Consider the following 23,936-nt stretch of genomic DNA (forward strand, 5'->3'; position numbering starts at 1 on the left):
AAGAAAACCTGGGTGTCACAGTGAAACATAAAGGAGTGGGAACACCCTTCACCTAACACACATAAGCAGGAACTATAAAATAGCTGAGATACAGTGACCTTACTTGACCTTTCAAATGGTAGTAGTAGATTTACTAATATCAGAAAACAACTCAGGTCCAGCTCTTTTCTCTACTAATATTTCCAGGCATAGCTTACAATCTTTATTACGTGATGTATGCAGACTCCCCTTCTGCCCTTTCATTTCCATACCAGCTAATCTAGCCCAAATTCTAGCTGCACTTTGGAATAGCCCTAAAGCAGCTTCTGTATGTCAGCCAGGTATCGTTTTTGGCCCCTTCATTCCTTTTTATTTATACACATCCTATTTTCATTTTCTTTTCTCTGTTTGCTCAGTTGTTTCTTTTATTATGGGTAATACAGTTCCTACCCTTAACTTCATTCTTCATCGCTCTATTGAGTATGGGTTGATTGGACAAAAACACACTCTGGTATTGTACACTTTTTACTAATATCTTTCATCACCACATATTAATCGTCAATGCTGCTGCACATGAATAGCCTTCTTCAGGGAAAGTAACAAAGAACTTTCTCCAAAAAGGCTGTCCTCCAATGAAAATAAGAGCAAATGGTCATTTTTGATAAGACCAAAGACTGTGGCCTCAGTCCTATTGCTGGGAAAAGCAGTTATTCAGAAAAAGAGCCATTCAGCATGCAGCTCTAAGAGAACATAATCTGTTAAACCCTTAAAGTACTAACTTTCACTGATGAAGCCTGAAGAAAAAAAGAACTGAACGTGTTCAAAGGCAGCTCAGCAGAGGAATTTTAAGCACCAAACAAAGTTTGAAATATCTGTATTTCATTAGATTTGTAATGCACAAGCATGTCACCAAGTGCTGAATTTCTTGAAGAAATTACTCTTACGTGCAATTTAACTCAAACTAATTGACCACCTTCTTGTAGATCATTAGTGACTGCATTGTTCTGAAAGAGTATATGACATCTTCACATGCAGGCTGGTATGAAGCTCCTGCTTTGTATGGGAAACTCCAATCAACTTTGACTGTTTGTACCATAAGATGCTCCACAATGCATCCCTTGTAAAACAGTAAGACAGGGAGCAAGAAAGAGCCTATTTCTAAGTGGCTCCCTGAAAGTTGTAATGGATTCTCTCCAATTTCAGACACTCCAAATGCGTAACAGGACAAAGTTCTGCAGTGAGAAATCTCAGCAGACCGGGTGTGAGCAAAGAAAATCCCCTTCCCTTTGTTAGGATAATACTGCTAATGGAAAAACTGCTATAAATTTGACACTGACATCAGTCTTCTGAAAGACAAAAAGTCTATTAACACTGCTTCAGCAGCACCTTAACACTAAATGGACATTATCACATTTTCAGAATTTACTGTACTGATCACCTAGTCTCTAAGTTATTATTCATCTAATGAATTTTCCTTAACATTTTTATTTTTTATTTGAAAAGCACATTTTGCTTATTTCATTTTTATGACACACTGCCCCATTAATCTTATGTTTCTTTCTTTCTCCATACTCTCTGCTTTCCTGGTATTTATTTTCTGTAAAAGCTAATATCTTTTGATGGTTATCTAAAACTAGATGCCTAGGAGTCTGTTAAGCACAGCACCATCATTAGCAAATTTTATTCCAATAAAATGCAGTAGTTTCTACTTTCAGCTTTAAACACCCAAAGAATTTTGGGTGTAACATCAAGTAATCAGTACTGCCTAAATTATTTTCTATCCCTTATTGCAGATCCTTTGCCAAAAATCTGATTTCCTTAAAGTATAAACATTTACAATTAAATCACATGGGCCCTATACAGGAGCAGAAGACTAGACACACATCTTATAATATAAAGTACACTAATTCAGGTGGAGCTGAAAATGAGAAACATGCAACTATCTCTTAAAAGTGAAGAGGTGTACAGTACAGGTAGGAAAATGAGGGCCAGACAGTGGGGGAATCCAGTGAGTCCTATGGTCTAATTAATAAAAAAAATTGCTTACTGTATCAAAATCATTATCAAAACTGGAAAAATAACTGATCTAATTTTACAGCCTTCAGCATTTCTTTACAAATTGAGGAGATAAGAAGTAGTATTTTAACTGATTTCAGAGAGACGTGACTTTTCAAATATTTAACTCCCATTTATTGATTCATTCTATTGAAGGATTAGTTTAATTCACATGAAACTGAGAAGCTAGGTTTATCAATAAGCTTGGTTCTTATTAAACAACCAATTAACCAACCTAGTGGCCTTCTATGATGGTGTCACTGCATCAATGGACAAGGGAAGAGCCTCTGATGTCACCTATCTCAACTTCACTATGGCCTTTGACATGGTAACCCACAACATCCTCCTCTACAAATTGGAAAAGTATGGATTTCATGGGTGGATGGATGAAGAACTGGCTGCAGGATCAAGTTCAGAGAGCAGTCATCAATGGCTCCACGTTTGGATGGAGATCGGTGACAAGTGGTGTCTCCCAGGGGTTGGTGCTGGCTCCAATGCTCTTTAATATCTTCATCAATGACATCAACGGTGGGGTTGAACGCACCCTCAGCAAGTTTGCTTATGACACCAAGTTGTGGGGTGAGGTTGACACACCAGAGAGATGGGATGACATCCAGAGCAACCTGGACAAGCTCCAGCAATGGGCCCAGGTGAACCTCATGAGGTTTAAGAAATCCAAGTGTGAAGTCTTGCACCTGATCAAGGCAGACCCCATTACCCCATTACCAACAGAAACTGGGCGATGAAAGGATTGAGGTCAGCCCTGTTGAAAAAGACCTGGGTGTACTGGTGAATGGTAAGCAGGACAAGAGCCAGCAATGTGCCCTCAAACCCTAGAAAGCCAACTGTATCCTGGGCTGCATCAAAAGCAGTGTGGCCAGCAGGGTGAGGGAAGTGGTCCTGCCCCTCTATTCTGCACTGGTGAAGTCTCACCTGGAGTACTGCATCCAGATGTGGAGTCCTCAGCACAGGAGGGACATGGACCTGTTGGAGTGTGTCCAGAGAAGGGCCACAAAAATGATCCGTGGAATGGAACATCTATCTTGTGAAGACAGACTGAGAGAGCTGGGGCTGTTCAGCCTGGAGAAGAGAAGGCTGAGAGCTGACCTCAGAGCAGCCTATCAGTATCCAAAGCGGAGCTACAGGAAAGAAGGGGATAGACTCTTTAGCAGGGTCTGTGGAGACAGAATAAGGGGGAAATGGCTTTAAGCTCAGGGAGGGTAGATTCAGGTTGGATATAAGGAAACAATTTTTTACAGGGAGGGTGCTGAGGCACTGGAACAGGTTGCCCAGTGATGTGATTGATGCCCTGTCCCTGGAGACTTTCAAGGTGAGGCTGGATAAAGTCCTAGGCAGCCTGATGTAGCTGTGCTGTCCCTATTCACTGCTGGGGGAGTTGGGCTGCATGGCCTTCAGAAGTCACAGAATCACAGAATTGTAGGGGCTGGAAGGGACCTTCAGAGATCACTGAGTCCAACCACTCTGCAAAGCAGGCTCCCTACAGCAGGCTGCACAGGTAGGCGTCCAAGCAGTTCTTGAATATCTCCAGAGAAACAGAATCCACAACCTCCTTTGGGCAGCCTGTTCCAGTGCTCCGTCACCCTTACTGTGAAGAAATTCTTTCACATTCTGGTGCAGAACTTCCTATTCTCCAGTTTATGGCCACTTCCCCTTGTCCTGTCCCCATAGACCACTGGAAAGAGGTTGGCCATGTGTCTTTGAGTCCCTTATCACTTAAGATATTTACAGAAAGGATTCTATGAATATAAAATTTCTGGTAATGACTTAGAACTATTTCTAGAAACACCAGACAATATAAATGGATATCTAATAGTTAAAGAAATTATGTTGTCCTACTTTCACAACCTTATTGCACCCTAACATCTCCTTTCCAATCCACTGTTATCTCAGCTCCTCAGGTCCTACCGCAGGTTATTATTGCCTTTAATCTCAAACTGAGGAGATTTGGTCCTTGCCAGGATGACTGACAAAGGATAATGCCAGTTGCTGCAGGAAACTGCTGATGCTTCAGTACGTGACACACAAAGTCAGTGTAGAGCTTGTGCAGAAATGCTGTATTAGAAAGAACTGTGCTGCTTGAAGCCTTTTTTCTTCTATTGGACTTAACACCGAAGCCTTGACTGTTTGACTAAATTCTTGGTAGCTATAATTACAACTGAAATAACTCTTTCCATATAAAAATAGAAGATTAGCTTTTTTTGATGTCCAATTAGGAAATTACATTCTGTATTCTTGAGATTCTGCTATGTTTCAAGTACAGTGAGTACCTTCAATTAGCCTTAAAATAGAATTATACTACTGAGCACTAAAATCTGCCATATTCTGTCTGAGCATGGGATCAGTTTCATCTGTGCAGCCTACAGAGCAATGTATTTTGGTACCTTTCCAAATAGAAGGCAACTTGTGAACTTCAACCTTTTCTTAGTCTTTCACTCTGTTAGCTTCTGAATTAAGCGCTGCTATAAGTACTCTATACTGACCTGCTCTTCCTCTCCAAGCAGTTTTGTCTTTTCTGCTCTAAAATTTTCTTCAGTACTTTACTGAAGCTTATTTTAAAGTCTAAGCTGAGGTAAAGGGAAAAAAGACCAAATTAAATGCACTTTTTTTTTAGTACCTATAAACCAATCCCTACATTTATCTCACATCTATTACTTTAAGTACCATTAAAGCATTATGCTAAAGCCAATAAAAGGTTTTCCAAAGATTTTCCTGACCTGCAGACTAGACTTCACCATTACTTTCTTTACTCATATTACAAATAAAATTTGTCTTGGTGATTGAACACAATATATGCAGGAAAAGAGACTTTGAAAGTACAACTAAATATACCAAGTTGCTTTTCACACATTCAGTATAAGTTTAGTTACATTTTTCATATTATTCTGAATTTTAACACTGAAAACACACTTTCTCTGCTTCTCATTCTATAATGCTTTCACTATTGAAATGAAGCATTTTTCTAAACAACTTTTATTTAAAACGACACTTCAAATGCAATAAGATATCATACATTTGATTGCCAGTACGAATCTAAAATCCCTGCCCAAGGAAAACTCAGAACTGAGAAGACTGCTCAAGCAGAAACCAGCTACAGCCTCACAGTTACAAACAGAGATACTAATAGTTTCAGTGAATAAAAAAATATTATGGATAACTCGTCATATTTGTTTAACTCTACTTTGATTCTAGAAGAACTACAGTAAATACATGGAAAAAGAATCAGGCTTTTTCAGTCAGTCCTCTTTGTATGATCTTTTCTGGAAATGTTGACATAATATTTGATTCTGATTTATCTTACAGTTTTCACAGCTATCAATTAGAAAGAACATAACAGAACAGGCCTTCAGTAGTAAAAACTATTATCCTTGTAGAAAATGATGGCTCAACGCAGCAGAAGCAATGCTGATGGCATTTCTTAGTCAAATCTGATCTACCATAAAACTAACCTCTAGAAATAATGTGCAGTATTTCCTTCTCTGTCACTTCAGTTCTGCAATAAACTAGTTGCTTATCAGAATTATGCATCAAATCCTCATGCTTTTACCATGAGTCTACCTAGCAGCACTACATTGTGGTGTAATCTTAGTTGTGGAGGCAAACGAGCATAAAATGCACACTTAAAATTCCACTGGCCTGATTCAGAACTGCTTTTCTGCAGTTTTACCAGAGAAGTATCAGAATAATAAGAGTAATACTTCAGAAAGTAAATAGTAAGAAACACTCACAAAAATGTATCACCCAATAGGCACCAAACTTTCCAATTCATCTCCAATATGACAGAGTAGTGTCAGCTCTCCTATATACCAACAAATAGATACAAACCAAGATTCCAGATATATTAAAGACTCATTATTTTTGCAAAATCTTCTAAGGGCATTAAAGAAGGAAAGGAGGAATTAGGGTGACATGTGGCACAAACTTATTCAAAGCAAAAGGAACAAAACTACTTTAAAATATCTGTATATAGTAACCGTATTTCTTCTAGAAATCAAGAAATAGGAGAAGCTGAGAGGACTTTGGAGAAGAGGAGGCTAAAGGAGGTTGCAGTGATGAGAGTGTCAGCCTCTTTTCTCTGGTGACAAGTGACAGCACACAAGGAAATGGCCTGAAGTCGCAACAGGAGAGGTTTAGTTTAGATGTCAAGAGGAATTTCTTCATAGAAAGAGACGTTAAGGCATTGAAAGAGGCTGCACAGGAAAGGGGTGAAGACCCCATCCCTGGAGTTACTTAAGAGATGTGGCATTTATAGACATGCTGCAGTAGTGGAATGGTAGTGGCAGATGATGTTTGGACTTGACGATCTTATGGGTCTTTTCCAACCTAAATAATTTTGCATCTTAATTTATGTAATAGTTTTTTAATATATGCCACCAATTGTGGAATTTTTACAGCCACAAGAAAGGTTGCATTTTATTTTGTATCACTGAAATGACTGCTAAATAAAAACTCATAACACTCCACGCTCTGAGTTCCTTTCTGCCATCCAACGTGGATTTAGTAAATTCACCTTGCTGCCATATCTGACAGTTGTGGGCCTTTGGTCAAACTTCCTCTGGCAACGCAGTTCTTGTAAGGGCAAAATGTGCATGCTTTGCACTGGAAACTGATCATGTTTCTACAGAAGATGATTGTTATTATAAAATAAAGACTACAACATTAAACTTCAAAAAGACATCCTTATAAAATCCTAGTTTTCTGGCTCCATCTCCAATCAGACCCAAGAACAGATAGCTACACAGACAGATACACGCTCAGTTTTTCAGAAGGGAAAAAAAAGCAGACCAATGACCATTCTTCACTGTTTTATCCTTCAGATGGAGAGTCCTAAAATATTAAGCAGCTTCTTTTGAGAATCCACCTTTTTCATACAGTGGGCTACTAATTTTTCTGTTCTTAGTATTTCTTCTCTTTCTACTATATCTTGACGAGAGGAAAGAAGAGTGACAATATGAGCAAGGTACCATATAGAATTATACAGGAACTAAGTTTTTCAATTTATTTTACTGCTTTTAAAACTGCTTTTTACTGCTTTTTAATAGTTGCTAACATATAATTTGACATTTTTTTCTTTTTTCTCTCTTGTCAGCCAGCATCTTAGATGTAAATTAACATAAAATTTTTATAGCAATCTTAATGTATTTCTTTTGGAAGAAGCCTGCCCAATACAAAAACCACAGTTGGTGGAGAAACTTTTACTTTTCTGTTACTTGGTGCAGGACTACTAACCAACAAAAGAAGCAGAGAAAAAAAATTTAAAACTTTTATCTTCGGCATCACATTTTATTCAACAGTCTCTTCATAAAAAACTAGTTTCACTGATGCTCTTGAGAGACTAACATCTTCCTTGTCAAACAATTTCTTGTTGTTATTTTTTTTTAAAGAAAGAAGAAGAAATCAGTATCTGTGGTTACTTTTTAAAAACATCATAGCTTTGAGACGAGTTATTTTCGTAACAATGCAATGAACATGTGTGATGCAGGAGATGGTAATGGCTATGTTCTGTAAGTCATAATCTGAATTTTGGATGCATGTTAATTGGACTACTTGCAGGAAAAAAAACCAACATATTCAACAAAATGAACTGAAACTTTATTCACAGCAATAAGCAGTTCCATTATGTTGCCCTCCCTTCTCCATTCAGTGGAATTACCCCACAAACCAAGAGAAAGAAGAGTGTAAACACAAGAGAATGCTCAAATGTAATTTCAGCAGCATTATATTGCAATTGCAGTTATAAACAAAAGCCTTGAGTCTCCAGTGTTTTCAGTTCACTGACAAAAAGCAGCTGAAACTAGAATTATGAATTCACGGCATCAAAATAAACAAAGAAATAAATAAATCACAGCTAACAGTGAAAAGAATGAAGTCTCTAAAATTGCAGTTTTACTAGGATTACACTCCTGGCAAAAGAACCAGGGTACACAGTAGCCTTAATAGCTAAGTACATAGCAAGGAAGAATTCCTGAACCTGATCAGACACACGACTCTGCAACACACCATTCATCATGGTGGAAGTTTCACAGCTCAAGCTCTGTAATGGCAAAGTTTATGTAAAGTAAGAATCTGCCAAGTACTGCAAATAATCTGAAGTTTCCTCCTATACTCTGCTGTGCAGTAAAGAGCATGAAACCTCATCGTAGATGTGGTGTGATTATATCTTAATTTTCAAAAAAAATGAAGGAAAAAACTTCTGGTCTTATCCAACAACGTAATTTCAGAACTTCTTCCATTCTCAATTCAACATCTTCAAGTATTCAGCAAGTTTCTATACAGAAATAACATTATTTCACAATGGCTTTTTTTACATATCTTGACATACTGGAATTCAAAACATGGCTCAGACATTTTCATTTCACCAGTTTACCAAATCCAAGTGCTTATTTTGCAATAGAAAAAGGATAACAACATTTTTAAAAGATTACACTACAATTAAGCACATCAAAAACTTGTTTTACTAATTTATTTAAGTATATACAAAGTGAAATAAGCTACCTGCCTTGACCCCAGCTGTCTTGGTCAAAAAATATAGAGAACATGTAGTAAAAGAAGAAAAGAAGTAATGCAAACTGAGTAAAACAGAGGACTGGAAGTATTCACCTCAGCTAACACTGATTAAATGGATAACTGTCCTTTTAAGAGAGCAGTACACACAGCAGAACAATTCAGCACTAATTCATCATCTAATTCTTCTAAATTAGAAGTTAAATTGTAGCCCGCAAGAAGCAATCTTTGCCTTCAGTCATTTATGAGCAACATATGACCACAGCAGCTAATCGAAGTTTGAAAAGTGCTGCTGAGACAGAATGGAGGTATTGTTCCTTGCAGCAGGTTTCATCTCAGCATAGTTGAGGAAGCAAACATGGAAGAAACAAGGAAGACAAAAAATGAGTCAAAGTTTCAAAAATTTCCTTTAGCCTTTTTGAGGAAAGACATAAAATCATGAACTGAGTTGGAAGGGACCCACAGGGACCACTGAATCCAACTTTGTGCTCCACACAAGACTACCTAAAATTAAAGTATATCAAAGCATAATATCAACTTGAGCTTCCCTCTGTTGTTCAGTGTTCTTATGAAACAACTGAATCATCATCAAGAAGGTATTTTGGTGTTCTGTGGCCCTGATGAGGTGGAATTAATGTTCTGCATGCTATATCGCCATTTCCGTCATACTTCTACCTTTCGTGGCATTATTACAAGCAGGAGGGTGACTTTTATTGCTCTGCTGTCCTTCTTTGAGCTATGGAACCCTTTCTGGGAGGAGGCAGGGGAGAAAAGCTGGCAGTCTATCAGGTGGTTCCGTTTTTACCATTGTTAAACTGACATTAATCACAAACAACCTCTGATGGAGTATGTGAATACAGACTAGAGTCCAAGATAGCTCTGACATATGACTGATTTCTGATTGTGCCTCTGGGGTTTAATCTTTTGTCATTTGCCTAAATTGGGGCAAATTCAGATTTGGTTTTCACACTTAAATGTGAAAAACACGCAGTACCAGGTAAATCTGTTTACTACAGGAGCAGATATGAAGGCAAAACTTGAACTTGTATCTACAAGGCCATTTAAGTTTTGAAGTTTTAACACGGTTCACTGATTCTGGAACGTGATCAAAGAACCATAAAAGGGAATGAGAAGATCTACTAGTTCCAATTGCCCTGCTGCAAGCAAGATTGCCTACCACTAGATCAAGCACTAGATCAGGTGAAGTTTATTTTCTTCATAGCAATCTGTATAGTGGTGTGTTTCACATTTATGACTGAAATCACACTGATAACACACCAGTGTCTTAGGTGTTACTGAACACTGCTCACACAGCATCAGTTAGTCCCAAAACTCCAGTACCTGCCTGCATGTTCTTTTAGCCATCCCCACTTCCCAAATGATATCCCCTTTTTCCCCTCCCCTTGGTATCTCCGAAGCAATTCTGTAACATCAGCTCCAACTACCTCTATAGCAAACCTAAATAAGGTATAATTTCAAAGCACGTGAAGACTGCATTCCAAAATTAAGCCTCATATGCATATCCAGTATGTTACAAAACTAAAGAGACAGCATGTCATCCCTAAGTTTAAGGAATTCTATCCACCATTATTCCAAAATCTTCAGCTCACCACTTTGAAGGCCCACTATATTTGCTAAGGTTTTGTTAATAAATTCATTACTTCAGATTCTTTTACACTGAATTTAATAGGCCATTTAACTATCACAATTCTAGTTTTAATTAACTCATTTGGCATTTTTTCATCTTTCTTTCCCTTCTGAATTCACTGCTCCCTCCCTACATTATCGGAAAATTTCATAGCACTTTATTTTTGGTTTTTTTTTTTTGAAGATCAAGAAACTGTGAAGAGAACAAAGAGCATTTAGCTAGAGTAAAACACTTAAAAACATGCAACAGTGTTTAAAATTTCAGCTCAAATTATTGTGATGAAAGGAAAAAGGGAAATACACCCTTAAGTATAATGGACAAGATCACTGTAAAATGTGCTTCTACAGAAATTCATTTTGTTTTTTAACCTGATTTGCTGCATATGTCTATCCTGAGCATTGTAGCAGTAATACAGCAATTCAAAAAAGTTTGATATCAAGAAAAAATACAAAGGAGACTTGTAAATAACCTAAGTAGAAGAGCAAACTACTAGTCCAGTCCAATCTACTACAATCTACTTTTTTTGGGGGGAGCATCTATATTTATGATATACAAATATAGAAAAGTTACCACAACAATAAGCATTTTTTAAAATTTATGAATCAAGAGTATGGAAAAGCTATTTCAAGGAACTCCACTTACTTCTGTGCACGTATCTGCTCTTCTAGATGTTGTAACTATCAACCTTCTGTAATAAGTTGCTGAGATAGTTAAACATTTGGCTTGACTTATGTATCACTTCCTCATTTTTCATACATCTCAATTATTATAATGTACACAATATGAGAAACAAACTTTTAATTGAGGTACTACAATAGAACGGAAGTGACACAGCAAACAATGAAGTGATGATATAGAAACAGAATTACGTTCAGGAAGCCATCCAATTTATTTCTTTGCAAGATGTTATGGATATTATGTTCCTGTCCATAAACAATTATTGTCTTTTCAATATCTATAAACAAATAAAACAAAAAGCTGAAGCAAGAGTAAGAAAGAATTAATGTAGAAGACAAGGCAGTGATGCACATCTACAGAGATGGAAGTTGTGTAAGCTGGGTGCAAACAGACAGCGTCTAGTTCAATCAAGTCACATTCAAAGCCATGAACCTATGAACAAGAAGGGCAGTTCTAGTCAAATGGGATAGCTATCAATGAATATATAAAGAAGAGGGTGATGACATTGTAGGATACAGGACTCAATATAACTTGTTCATTTGTAATGAAAAAACAATAGAACTAGCAGACTTGACATTCAGGAGTTTATTGATAAAACAGAAGAAATTCCATAAGCAAAGCAGTAACAAGGAGATTCATAATTTGTTTCATACCACTGGTACCAGGAGCTAATTTTAAGGACTGTGGAAGGAGAAAAACCTTTGATTGATGGCTATTAAATGCCTCTGTAAACTCAATAACAAACCAATGAAGGCTGTAAATTGAGCCACAATACTATTAGTTAACAGTACCCTAAAGTATAAGAAATTTCTAACCAGTCAGAATGTTTCAAGGAAAAAGTACTAACGACCACCTATTTTTAATTCAATCTGTACGTTTGGCATTAGATACAGAAGCACAAATGATATTCAGATTTCCCACTGCAATTTAAAGTTTGCTTTTCAGACTTCTCTTCTGTTGCTTCCCTTATTAAAAGTTCATATTAGCACTTGAGGTGGGATGTAGCTGCCTAAACATTGTGTTACCTAGGAGATTCCACACATCTGCACAGCACTGTCACATACCACAGAGCATCTAAGGGAGATCTCTACTCCTGCACTGTGAGGTAGAGCAGAATAATTTACAACAACTCAACTGAAACTAGATATTTGTGCTTAGCTGAGTTGTACTCTAAGTATCTTAACTGCATACATATATTGTTTGCCTAACATATATTTCTTCTTACATATACACAGGTAAGCAGCTTTATAATGTGCATGTAATGAACATCAAGTAAAGCCATTTCTCAACACTGATGTCTTGTACTGCTATGTTTCCAGAGCCCTTCAATATGACATATGTAAGTCACATACTTTATCTTATTCAATGCCTTTTATCTGATTCCTCTTATAACTTTAACAATTTGGTTATAAGATGAAGATAAGTCTGAAAGAACAAACCAAAATACAAAAGCTTACAAGCAATCTGATGAGAATCTAAACATTACATACAAACATAATCTTTGATACTAGGATTGAATATCTTTGACAGGCAAGAATAAAAGTAGGATACAAAATTAATCTTTCTTCTTCACTCAACTCTGCTACTTTTAGAGAAAATTTGCCAAAGACATCACTACAGATAGTTTAGCTACTATTCTGCAGAAGTATCAGGTGCAGGAGCGTTTTATTAGAAAATCAGTTGCAAGTGACTCTTGAAAAAGTCCAGACTGGAGTAGAAGCAAAACAGTCTGCCAATAGCCAGCACTATACTAAAGTAATAGGCAACCCTGTGTAGGTGTATGTGTATGTGTGTATGTCCATCAATGATGGGATTCTTTTTTCTTCTGTAAGATCTGAAACTTTAAATCCTGTTTGATCTATGAGATCAAATAGGCCAACCAGATTTTATGAAAAATGATCCACTTTGAAGACTATAGAGAGACAACAGCTGAACAAGTATAACTGCAAATTTGATTCCATTAAGAAGCAAAAGACAGTTGTGAATTGAATGAAGACTCTTTTCCCCATAATAATAATTCATTAAGGTGCAGTCTATAATGCACTAATTGCCTATTACCAAAATAATGCTGAACACAAGACAGCTTGTTAAACAAACAAAATTACCTTCAGAAGAAATGCCGTGTCACATAAACATATGTTCATAATGACAGAAGACTAAATAGCTCAGAATTATCTGAAAATATCATGTTTTTATAGATTTTTACCACAGGGACAAAATACACATTCTGAGTCATCGAGGGTCAAGTTGTCAATATTATATTCAAGGCAGTTTCGATTTGTTATAAACTAGAGTAATCTCATAAGGAATTAGATTACTGAAAAGCTTTCCTCTTTTTCCTCCTGCCCCACTCCATTCCATCCTTGAACAGTCATTTACCTTATCCAGTTGCAGTGAGAACTCTTATTTGGAATAGAAAGAGCTGAGAAAGGAAATACATCTGTATCAATTCTTCTGATGGGGTGTGAACAGAACATTTACCACTGCCACTTACCACATCTGCCACTTACCATAGGGCAGCAGGAGAAGGCAACAGGGAAACTTAAAAGGAATTAATGAGTTATCCTGCAAGGAGGCCAGCTGCCCAGCTGAAGTGGCTCTATACCCACACAGGTTGGGAAACAAATGAGGAGTTAGAAGACATTATGCTAGTAGAAAACCATGACATAGCTGCCAAATTTGAAACTGGGTGGGATGATTCCCATGACTGGAGTGTTGCTATTGAAAGTTGCAAGCTGTTCAGAAGGGACAGGCAAGGCAGGAGTGCAGGAAGCCTTACCTCCTAAATCAAGAAACAAACAGTGTGTGAAGAGCTGCCCTTGAAGAAAGGCCACAAGCAAGGCAAAAGCTTAAGGGTGACAGAGACTGAGGCAACAAAGAGAGCACTATGGTTGGTTTCTACTAAAGGCCGCCTTATCAAACAAAGCCTGCTGATGAAGCCTTCTTCCTCCAGCTACAGGAGGCAGGACGATCACAGGCTCTCATCCTGCTGGGGGACTTCAACCATCCTGACATCTGCTAGAAAAATAGCACAGCAAGCTATATGACAATCCAGGAGGCTCCTGGAATGCACTGAGGATAAACATCTTGAGCCCAGCAGCCCCACCAGAGGGATGGAATCGCTGGGAAACTGTCCTCAAGGACAAGGGAGTGGAGCAGAGCTGAAAGATCTTGAAGGAAGCTTCCCTTAGGGCACAAGACCTCCCCATCCCCAAGCAGAGGAAGCCAGGAATGGAAGGAAAGAGACCAGCACAGTTGAATCAAAACCTGGTGGTCAAACTGGAGAGCAAGAAGAAAATGCACAAGCAGTGGAAGCAGGGACAGGGTACTCCTCCCAAACAGAGTACTAAGAGGTGTAAGACATTCCAGTACTCTAGGATGCTGCCAGGTTAAGTAGGGGTAGTCAGGAAGGCCAAAGTCCAACTGGAACTGGACTTGACAAGGGACACAAAGAGTAAGGAAGACTGCAGGTACATCAACTAGAACGTCCAAGAAGGTGTTACCCCCATGGCACTCAGGTAAAGTCCCTCGCAACTGGAAAAAAGACAATACTACAACCACTGTTTAAGAAGGAGAGAAAGGATGACCCTGGGAACCACTGGCCTGTTAGCATCACCTCTGTGCCAGGAAAGATCATGGATCAGATCCTCCTGGAAGCTATGCTAAAGCATGTGGAAGACTGGGAGGTGATAAGGGACAACCAGCGTGGTTTCATCAACAGCAAGTCTTGCTTGACCAACCTAGAGGCCTTCTATGTTGGTATAACTGCATCAGAGCCACTGATGTCATTGATCTGGACTTCAGTACGGCCTTTGACATGGTCCCCCACAACATTTTTCTTTTTGAATTGAATATATTGAAAGATATGGTTTTGATGGGTAGAATGTTTGATGGATAAGGAATTGGTTGCAAGATCATGCCCAGAGAGTGGTGGTCAATGTCTCAGTGTTGAGAGGGAGATCGGAATGGTGTCCTTCAGGGATCAGTATTGGAACCAATCTACTTTAGTATTTTCATCAGTGACATTGGTAGTGGGATTGCGTGCAACTTGAGCAAGTTTGCAGATGACACTAAACTGTATGCTGCAGACAAAATGTCTGACAGACAGGATGTCATCCAGAGAGATCTAGACAGTCTCAAGCACCAAGCCCAGGAGACTTTCAGGAGGTTCAATAAATCCAAGCACAGCAACCTCCACAGTCAGTAAAGCTGGGGGATCTAAGGATTGAGCACAACCCTGCTCAAAAGAACTTACGGGTACTGGTGGATGATAAGTTGGAGCAATGTACCAGCAATGTGCCCTCACAGCCCAGAATGCCAACCATATCCTGGGCCACATCATATGAAGCATGGCCAGCAAGTCAAGGGAGGTGATCTTGCCCCTCTACTCTGCCCTGGCAAGGCCAATGGATGGGGTAAAGTGCTTTTAATTCGCTGCTAGTTTCTCACTGCTTTAGATTGTTAATAGCAGTAGGTAATTAATTACACTTACCTCCCCACACCAAGCCTGCTTTGCCTGAGGAGGTAACCTTGTGATGGACTTTTTGGTCCTTATTTTAATCAACCTCTCCTCATCACATTTTCTCCCTCTATTCTGTTCAGGAGGGGGTGGGGGGGAAGGTTAAAGAGCAGTAAGGTAGACTTTAGCTGTTTACAAATGTGAAGCCACTGTGCTTAGATAAGCTTCTGTAAGATAACTTCACCTTCTCACTTGCATGCAGGTAAACAGACACTCTCCCAAGAAAAAAATGGAAAGCAAATGACTGAGCAGTATTCTACTTCTTTCAAACAGTAACTAAGTCTTGAATAATAACACTTATTGATTAGATTTCTGTCATACAAGATGCAATGCAGTAATCTATAAATGTTACACAATACAGATCTTTTTTTTTCCTCTGCTTACGGTTTATAGGCTTATCACAGATTGTTCGTTCTCTGAGCATTAAATTGACCTGCTCCAGAACACCTGTCAATCTCCTGAGTCACATCATAAAGGAAACGCAGAAGAGCATCTGAAATAGCCTTAAAGTCAGTTTTGAACGCATGAGAAAGAGAATACACATCTTTTCTTTGTGAAATAAATTCTTGAAGCTTGTAATTTTGCTCGTTGTAAAGGATTTTAGTATTTTGCTTTGCTGGATTTCTTCATAGCATCACGGAATCACAGAATTGCTCAGGTTGGGAAAGATCTTAAAGATCACCAAGTCCAACCACAACCTAACCATACTACTCTAACAACCCTCTGCTAAATCATGTCCCTGATCATCCAAACGGTTTTTAAAAACATCCAGGCATGGTGACTCCACCTCTCTGGGGAGCCTATTCCAGGGTTTAAGAACCCTTTCTGTAAAGAAGTGTTTCCTGATATCCAACCTAAACCTCCACTGGCACAACTTGAGGCCATTTCCCCTCGTCCTGTCACCAGTGAGAAGAGACCAACCCCACTCTTGCTGTAAGCACCTTTCCAGAACTGGAAGAAAGCATTAAGGTCTCCCGTCAGCCTCCTCTTCCCCAGACCAAACTTCCCCAGTTCCTTCAGTCTCTCCTCATAGGCCATATTCTCCAAGCCCTTCACCAGCCTTGTTGCCCTTCTTTGCACCTGCTCCAGTACCTCCATGTCCTTTCTCTACTGAGGTGCCCAAAACTGAACACAGCGCTCGAGGTGAGGCCTCACCAGTGCCAAGTACAGGGGCAGGATGACTTCCCTGGTCCTGCTCACCACTCCATTCCTGATACAAGCCAGGATGCCATTGGCCTTCTTGGCCACCTGGGCACACTGCTGGCTCATATTCAGCTGACTGTCCATCAGTATACCAAGGTCCCTTTCCATCAGGCAGCTTTCCAGCCACTCTTCCCCAAGCCTGTAGGGTTGCCTGGGGTTGTTGTGGCCAAAATACAGGACCTGACACTTGGCCCTATTTGAAACTCACTCAGTTAACCTTGGCCCACTGATCCGGTCTATCCAGGTCCCTCTGTAGTGCCTTTCTCTCCTCTGGCAGATCAACACTTCCTCCCAACTTGGTGCCCTCTGCAAACTTACTAAGGGTGTATTCATTCTCCATTAAGTCTGCAGACTACACTAAGTTGGGTCACTCTTTTAATGACTCAGGGCTGTATCTCCACACAGTGACACATTCATATAGCCTGCTCCATCTTTCAAAATAAAAGCTTTGTGAAACTTAAAGGATATTGTAAAGATGTTGTGAAAAAGTATCAAACCCCTACCAAAACAAACAAACAAACAAACAAAAAACTAGTAATAAATGCATTGCATATAATTTTCCAAACTTGCATTCAATCTGTTTTAAATTATCAGACATTCAAGGTCTTCTAATTTTACTGTCAATCCTAAAATACAAAGTTATTGGTCAAAAAATGGTCTTATAAGACTCATTAGTAGGCACATGTATATATAGTTCAAAATGAAATTCACAGCCTCCAATGTAAAAGTTCAAAGTCTTCCTCCACCAGACGGAACGAAAACATGATTACGTTACAACATAGAGCCTACAGAACACATCCAGTTTAAGTTGTCTAATACTTAGTTTACTGTCAGGATCATTTTTCAACTATTTAGTGGTTTCATTATTAAAAAAATGGTAATTCTAAATGAACGCAGTTCAGATTTTTCTACAAGATCAAATGAATCTCCAATAAAACACAAGAGATATAATCATTTTAGAAATGTTGACAAGTAATGACATATAAATTGTACGATAAGAATACTGACCACGTAAATAATTTTTTTGCAGAAAACACTAGAATGCCAAGATTTCTGCTTGTCAGAGGTTACTCAGTACAGAACCTGTCAAAACACTTCCTTCCATCCTGCAACATCTAATCTATTTTCAGTGGTTTGATCCAGGCCATACTGAAGGTCTAATTAAAAAAATAGACTACATACAAAAATCCCAAATTTAAACATAAACATGCACAAGAATGTAGACTCACCTATTCTAAAACAGGGATGTGAACTGTTTACAAATTCCTACTGTAAATAATAGGTATACAGAAAACTGTGTATCGCTATAAGTTTCCATTCCAACATTAAAGGTATTTTATTACATATTACATATATCATTTGATCATTCGGTTCCGGTAAATAGGAAATAAATTCTTTAAAGGAAAACCAAGTTAAAAATTAAAATACGTTTGTTAATACAATATGACAGAAAGCAATTTAAACTAGTAAATGGTGACTATACCAATCATCTCCTTAAGCAATAGGTAAGACATTATGGATTTGATTACACATGCCACTGAAACCCAGCCAGCAGTAAGATGCACAACTAGCTTGTTCACATTTTCTATTATTCCTTGAAAGCAATTATTCGCTGTTTCAGAGTGTTTTTTTTCTGATTACTGTGGCCACATGATGAATAAAGACAACTAAGCTTCCTCAGCAAAAATAAATATTTGTCTTGAAAACCTGTTTTCAATTACTAAGGGGACGAAGTTGAGCAATTGTAGTTGACCTTCACTAACATAAAAAGGGGAGTATGTATGTTTGTTTTGCCCCCTGGTGGTCAACTCCAGCCCCAGCTACGTTTAGAGGAGGGAACAAGAATACACACGGGCCTGAGTAAAATTAAAACACAGTAGGTTCACATTACTAATATTTTTTCAGTTCTTCATCCTTCACATACATTGTGACATACAACTACAGCTGTTCTCATGTTGCTGTTCCCACCGTTATATAGAATACCTTCGTAAACCACTGGAACAGATCAGAATTTGGCCAGATAGAAGACATTTTTCCAAACCTAAGAATGTAACTTCTTTAATTTTCTAGAAAGAAAAAAAAAAAGGAGGAGGAAGGAAGACAGACAGTTTTCCAAGACATAACAGGCTGGTTTTAACCACTGAACTTCAGCAAGTCAGAGCAAAGCAAAACACAACTCCAAGGAAAATTCCTGGAATTTCTCAAAAGCATTTGTTTGTATCAATAATTGATCTACTTTTTCAAAGCAGACTGTTGCACCTGAACATTTCTAAGTGCAGAGAATTTGATTCAGTATGGTGTTTGGTTTTGTTTTTGTTTTTTTTTGGTAGAGTTTGATGGAACAAACAGCAGGACAGAACAAAAATTAAAAACGACAGCTACTGAATTGTCAAATGAAGAAGGAAGCATTTTCATATCTCTGCAGTGAATCAGGTCTTACTGTGCTGCACAGAAATACCACACAATATACCAAATCTCATTTTCTGCTTTAGATATATACTGGTCTACTAAGCATTATTTGATGATACAGTTCTCAGAAAAGTGGCACATCAAGCTGACCAGCATGCAACAAAACAAGATGTATATACATACATACATTTTCTCCAGAGGTAAGAAACAAATATATGCAGCAACTGGGTACTTCTCCTCAAACCCATGAGCATGCTGTCCCTTTTTGAGACCAATTGGCTAGACAGTCTCAAAAGGGCTTTCTTCAGTACAGAGAGTTCCTAGTATAGCAAAATTGAAAAGGACTCAAGATTTCAAGAGTCAGCAAATAAAGCTTGCATTTTCAGTAAATGACATTAACCTTAGCAGTTTATCCAGCGAATATTCTAGCAATCCCACAGCCCTATTATTTCCATGTCTGACAAAAAAAGTATTCTGATTGCAAACACTCAAGCTGCCAATTCTGCCTGGCACACAAAGCAAATACACAGAGGCAGCTGCCTGAGCTTTTGAAAAAGACTAAAAGCAAGATGAGAATGTCTATAACACTCTAATGTTCATTTACCAACTAAAGTAGTAATTCTAAATACTTGCTTGTTGTATTCATTATAATATAGCCAAGGAAAGGGACTTTACACACAACTATGTGAAAAAATAAGATTTGCAGTGACTGAAGTGCAACAGGACTAGTATTGCACTGAGCCAATTACAGAGTTTAATACAGCCTGCAATGAGTATGCTGCCAAAAATCTTCCTGAATATGCTTTATAGATGAATTGGGGAATTATCAATAGAGCAATGAACTAATTATCTTTAGCTGCAGTCATTTAATGTATATCGGAGATGAACAGCATCTTTTCACTTGTATCACTTTCACCAGTGTGCAATTATTTTGATTTGTATGGTAAAATATTTACGAAGGAAAGAACTAATGCAATGTTGATAAAGCCTGTAATATAATCTGCTGCGCTTATGTGACTTTTTCTTATTTTGAAATGACAGGAGAATTGCCTTTGTGGATTTTGCATTTCTATCTCAAGAAGTTTTGATACCCTAGTGTATGTTCTAAAAAAATAAACAGTCCTTGGTCATAAGAAAAACAGATTTTGGATACCAAAGTTTAACAGTGCCTTTCTTTTCCATGTAATATTTTTTTAATATATAAAATACATCTTGTTTCCATGTAGTAAAAATATGTATACAAAAGCTACTGGGAAAAAAAAAATGAGAACCAAAAAAGGCAACAACCAAGATAAATAAATAAATAAACAAGTAAATACATCATCAACTCCTTCTTCAGAATTCCACACTATAGACACAGATTATCTATAGATATGGAAGTATCTATAGATATAGAATTCCATACCATAAATGCCTAACAGATGATGGGTGGACAGACTGTTCAATTAGTCCTGAATTCAAGGCTTTTTTGAGTGTGCCATGAATTCCGGCATAAACAAAAATATTTTTTTAAACTGCATGCTGAAATCATCCATACATTTTTCTGACTTCAAGAGAAATTCAGTACTGTTTTCCTTCCTTTGCCTAGGAGTTTGTCATGGTCAAGTTTTCTTCTTGAACAGATACAAACTTCTGAAGAAAATGAATCCTCCACATAGAGCCAAAAGTAATCTGTTCTTTCCTTTAAAGTTCATACTCATTTACAATAATATGGAGTAATAAAAAGGCCAGTGAAGTGAGATACAAAAGTAGTACTGAGTTCATCTCAGCATTACTGATTATTTGGATATACTTTAGAGAAGAGTGCAAAGCACTAAGTCCCACATTACTGTAAATTTACTCAAAAGAGGCACAGGTTTGATAAGCTTTTCCAAATATTTATTTCATAAATTTCAGAGGTTTTTCCCCCCCAAGAAAACTTCTCTGCAGTATTTAAAGACAATATGAAGAAATTATATTGACATGGTTGGAACACTCTCAATTCTGCTATCTAGAAGTAAGTAGTCCAGTTTAACAGTAAACACACTCACTAGAGCCAGCAAGATCTTACTTCAACTGGTAAGCCATTGCATGCGTACAAGGATTATTTGCTAACAAAAAATCTCAATATAATGAAACAATTGTAAACAGTAGAGGCACATTGCATGTCCTTAATCATTAAACTTCTAATCTGTGTCAATAAAACTGGAGATATTTCAGAACCCCTTTGTCCTTTATAAGAAGCAACAGTTGAAACATTTACAAAGAAGAGAAATAATTTAGCTCTGTATTACAGAGGAGTAATTATGCCTAGAATAATTAGGGAATTAGTCCTGTTTATGATCATTTAGAAATTTGAGGCTGCCCTTTAATAGTTTTATACCAGCCCAGTCATTAGTGTACTTTCTGCATAATTATATTGTCTTTACAAGAGGCTCCCTAGAAAAGCAAAAAAAAAAGAAGACCGGTACTAAGTGGCTTAATTTGAACAAAGCTTTCATGAGCAGCAAAGTAACCATACTAGACTTCTGGCTGTAATGAGGATACAGGATATGTTTTTCATCCAAAGTAGTGAAGACAAAACAGAAATACACAAAGGCAGTTTCTGTTCGGTATACAGAAAAGAAGGAAAACTTCCCATCTTAACAAAGCAAACTTTATTTTCCAGGTTGCTGTTAAGAGGATGTGAGCATTCTAGATAGAAGTTACTTCCAGAAATCTTCAGAACAGAGTTAAACACTTTCAAAGGGATTAGAGAATAATTAAAACTCAGTGGACAAAATACACTTCTGGAAGAAAAAAACGGATGCCTGAGCTTTATGTGACAAAATGGATTGCAAGAAGAGCTGAAGGCTTGTCAAAAGTTAGCAAATTTAACATTAAACTGTGCTGACAAAGGTGAAGTTTTAAGTCTAAGGCCTGAAGTTGCATTCAATACACAGTAGCCAGACTTGAGAGTGAAACCATTTTGCAGCAGAATTCTAGAACACAACAGATAAACACAAGAACAGTCCTCTTGTTAGGGTGGATTAACTCTTCCGAAAATAAAACAATTGTATTTTCAATTACTTGTAAATTACTATGAAAATATACCAGATGTTTTAAAAATAATAAACACGAGTTCTGAAAGAAATACTGCTGACAGATACAGCATGTTTTTCAATTTCCCTCGAAAGGAGGATGGGAGTAAATCTACTCAGAACCTATTCTATACTTACTCTCAACAAGCGATGTGCCAACAGCATTAAAGAGCAAGCTGGCTGCAACTTAAAACTATCAGCTGCAACTGAACCTCATATACACTTAACACTTTCTGGTGTTAATTTGCAGTAGAACTTTCCTAAAAAGCTGCTGGGACACTGAAAATAATGGAAGGTGCCCAACTTATCTGAAGGAATATTAAAGAAAAACGATTTAAACTCTAAAATTTTCTTCCAATGTACACTACCAGTTATTCTCTGGAATTCTGAGTAAGTAATAAACATTATCTTAATTCCTCTGCACAAAGCAGAGCAATGTTTTTAATTCCCACCAGCACTTAGTTATTCCCAACTGCTCAGAATTTCTTTCCTTGCACTGTTTCATCAAATATTAAATTAGATAGAGCTTCCATTAAGTGTATTTAAATGATTTTTAAAAGGTATTTTACGCAGACCATTCATATAAAATCATCTATGACTCTTATTTCTAAGAATATTTTCCCAAATCTATCCTGTGGTCTAAAGCGAGGACAGGCTCTCATAGTGCATAATAAAATACTTTTTGGCAAACTAGAAGAAACAAATTCAGTGTATGTTTGTATGAGAACTTTAGTTACACTCAGAGAGAGCTGCCTCTTCTTTTTGGCTGACAGATCAAGAATGTCCAGAAGTTTCGGGTGCTGACGAGTCACCAAAAACCCTTTCAAGTCTCATGCTTCATTCCACAACAAAGCATTTTAGGTAGGATCCTACAGTCAGAACATTTTTCCTTTTGAACTGTCACTGCCTCTCACGTAAGGCTATGTAAGAAAAAAAATATAGTTTTTATTAGCATAAAAGATGGTTCACTTAGGAAAACAGGCTGCAAATAGTGATCGTATCCATCTCCTCAGTGTTTTTAAGCATTTGGGGAACTCCCAACCCTTGTCTGTGTGCAGGCATGTGCACATCCAGCGCCAGGCTCTTTTCCTCCGGGCTCAAAAGTAAACAGCTGTGGTGCAAAGTCACAAGATTCACATTTTTAATTCGTATACAGAGCAGCAACTTTATTTTAAAAAACATCTCAGCATTCCTAAATAAACAAATATGGCATTTTGTATGTCATATGAAAATCTGTTTTGCTTGCTTAATTTATCTTCAACTTTTCCTTTTTTTTTTGCTGAACAGCTTTACCTACACATGGACATGCATGCATCTTACTACTATTTTTGTAATTTTCCCTTCATCATCTGTTTTCATTGCCTTATTTTCTGTAGAATTTACATATGATCTCGCAATCTGTTACTCCCTGAAAGTTCTCCCTGCAACTATTGTAAATGAATGGATGAACGGATGTAGTTAGCTGAGCAATAGGAGAGCAATTCAGGGTAATAGAGCTACACTTCCCTAAATTATATTGTCCTGAAAATGTCACTGCATACCTCCCTGGAGAAAGCAGCACCAGGTCTGCAGATATTGCAGCAATACTACAAGAAAAGAATTCTTGCCAATATATATATATGTATGTATATATATATATGCATAAACATACTTCAGAGAAAGTACTGTAATTGTGTGGGAAGTGGGGGTTGAATAGGAGACTTTCCTATCAACTCATGTACTGAATAGAACTTCGTTTTCCAAGTCCAATCTAAAGCCCACTAAAACAACCCACAGATTTCCAAGAATTTCAAGCAATACTCTTCTTCTATCAATTCTACACAGAACAGAAAATAGGATGCAATATTCCACATCTAGATATGCA

Source organism: Meleagris gallopavo, chromosome 4 (genome assembly GCF_000146605.3).
Source record: "Meleagris gallopavo isolate NT-WF06-2002-E0010 breed Aviagen turkey brand Nicholas breeding stock chromosome 4, Turkey_5.1, whole genome shotgun sequence".
Lineage (NCBI taxonomy): Eukaryota > Metazoa > Chordata > Aves > Galliformes > Phasianidae > Meleagris > Meleagris gallopavo.